Below are 2,781 nucleotides of genomic sequence, written 5' to 3'. Positions count from 1 at the left end.
GACAACTTTCTATTGGCTGAAACTACTACTACTATTACTGTTGCTGCAACTACTGCTACTCCTGCCACAACTACCACTGCTACCACTACCACCACCACCACTACTACTACCACTACTACCACAACTACTACCACTATACTACCACTACTTTCACTATCATTATTACCACTACCACCATTACTACTAATACCATTACTACTACCACTACTACTACCACCACCACCACCACTACAGCTGTTGACACCTAATTTTTGCACTTCACGACTAAATTTAATAAAATTAAAATATTTATTTCATCCAAATAAAAAATATCCAAAATATTTTTTGTACGCAGTTTTGTCATTTTAAGTAGCAATTATATATTATCATGTTCAGTTATACGAGATTATATAATTTGATTACTTAAATATTTATTCTATGAAATATTGGATTTTAATTAAGGATTATTTTAAAATAAATATAGTGATTAAAATCTTGATTTTAATATAATTTTTCATCAATATAATTTATTTGGATAAATATGCACTTGATTTTATTAAATCAAGAAGCTCAAAATTAAAAGAAGTATTAATTCGTATCAAATTTTAATTTAATTTAGCCAGTTTATTAGATTTGGCCATAATTGAAATCAAATTGGTCATAACTGCAATGCAATCTGTCAATTGATTTTTAATTCAGTCAAAATTAAATAAATATGGCTAAATTTTAAATTCCAATTAGGGCTATATTTTAAATAACCCCAAAATTCTCAAAAATCCTCGTAACTTCTACCTAATTCCCACCAAAAAAATAATTTCAAATTGTACTACATTGTACTATTTCACTCTAACTTTGTCCTTTCCAAATTTTGAAAATTTAAAAGTTGTACTACATTGTACAATTTCCCCCCATATTATCTTCCACCTCACATTATCTTCAATTTTAAAATTTCAAAAATACTCTTAATTACTTTTTCTCCCACATTGGTGGATGATAAGAAATAAATCTTCATCCTTTCCTATAAATACTTTTCTCCCACATTGGTGGAAGAGAGAAAAAAAATATTCTCTCCAATAAATACTACCACTACTTTAGTAGAAAATGAGGTGAAAAAGTAAAAAAAAAAAAAAACGAGGCTAGAAAGGTGAAAAAATCTTTTTGAGCAAAATAGTTATTTTTATTTAGTAAAAATTTTTGTTTCATAGAGTTAATCGGCTAATTAAAATTTTTGAGTTGCCGACGACGTTTTTCGGTGGTTGATTGATTCCAACGAAGCTTGTAGTCTCATTTTGCTGCCCCCAAAATGGTAAACACACCTTTCTTTTTTTTAGTTTTATCATCATTTTTTCTTTCATCCTTTTCTTCTTCGTAGTTCGCAGTTATAATTTTTGTTTGCTAGGATTGTTTGTTGTAGATGGCCTTGAAGGCCATGGGACGCTGTGGTATTGATATTTTAATTATTTTCATGTTCATGATATAAAAATGAGCTAGCAATAGTTGTACGTACCTTTTTTGACTTTATTCTATGATTATTATAGATAAAATTTCAATCTTTGCTTAAAAGATGTACTTATGCTTTGTTTAAATTCATTGTTGATGGATATGTTTATTTCCAGCATGTAAAGTTATTTCCTTTATGTTGAAAAGAATAGTTAATATTGATTGTTTTTCCTTTTGACTTTATTCTTTGATTGTTATGTATAAAGTTTTGATCTTTGTTATATATGCTCTTTGTGTGTGTAAAGACTTGATTCATATTTCTCTTTTATTCATAATATTAAAAAAGAATCAACGATGTCTTAGAAATATAAATCATAGGTCATTACACATTTTTTCATAAAATTTTGGTTGTAATTTAGATGTATGAATTTTCGTTAATGTCGCCTTAATTGAAATTTAAAGATTCTCTTTATTGAAAAGTTAACCTTTATTTTCTTTTGTTATATGGATTTGTGTTCTATGTTTGTTCAGTTTTAGAAGTCATGAGTATTTTCCTTGTTGCCTTATCCCTTTACTTTCGCAAGCTTACGTTGTTTGTTTCCCGCATTAATTCATTGAATATGGCCTTCTTCCTTTTACCTTTATTCATTCTTGTATGAACATAAATCATGAGGCATGTAAAGGGGTGTCTTTGCTTTGCATTTTATTTGTTGACTCTCATTATTGTGAAAGTGTGCTTATCATTGTCATTCAAAAATTGGTTCTTGATATTTTCTTTTGCTTTGAAATATGTCACTTTTATTCCTTGAACGTATATTAATTTTTTTTATCTTTTCTTTGCATGCAAAAAATATCTCGAGTCCAAATGGATTCCTCTCCTCTTGTATTTCGTAATGGGCCAATGAGGTCCACCTCTTCGAGTCACGTTTGAAGTTTAAAACCAAGACCGACAACATGGCGTGCGGGTGCTAGAAGATAGATGAAGAAGAAAAATGGGTCAAAACCCGTTGATGAGTTTGCTAAGAGACTTGAAAAGTCTCAATTTTTATTACTGTCTTCTTTTTACTTAGTCATTTATTTATTTATTTGGGGCCTTGAAGCCAAGGTTGTATTATAATACAGGTGAAGCAGATTGTGGGCCAAAAAGGGCTAAAAAAATATAGATTAGGACAGGCGATGATGGGCCGAAAGCCCAAATTAGTTTAGGACAGGTTTATTGATTTAGGCCTAACGACTTAAATCTTCTAATTTCTCCCTTTCCCCTTTTATGTGCTTATTTTGCTTCTCATTTGCTTAGACTTGGTTAAATCCCCTGCTAAGTTGTCAAAATTTATTTTTTATACAAATCTTTTTCTAAAATCA

This window comes from Capsicum annuum, chromosome 4, assembly GCF_002878395.1.
Source record: "Capsicum annuum cultivar UCD-10X-F1 chromosome 4, UCD10Xv1.1, whole genome shotgun sequence".
NCBI lineage: Eukaryota > Viridiplantae > Streptophyta > Magnoliopsida > Solanales > Solanaceae > Capsicum > Capsicum annuum.
The sequence above is the reverse complement of the archived record's forward strand: the minus strand, read 5'-3'. Positions refer to the sequence as shown.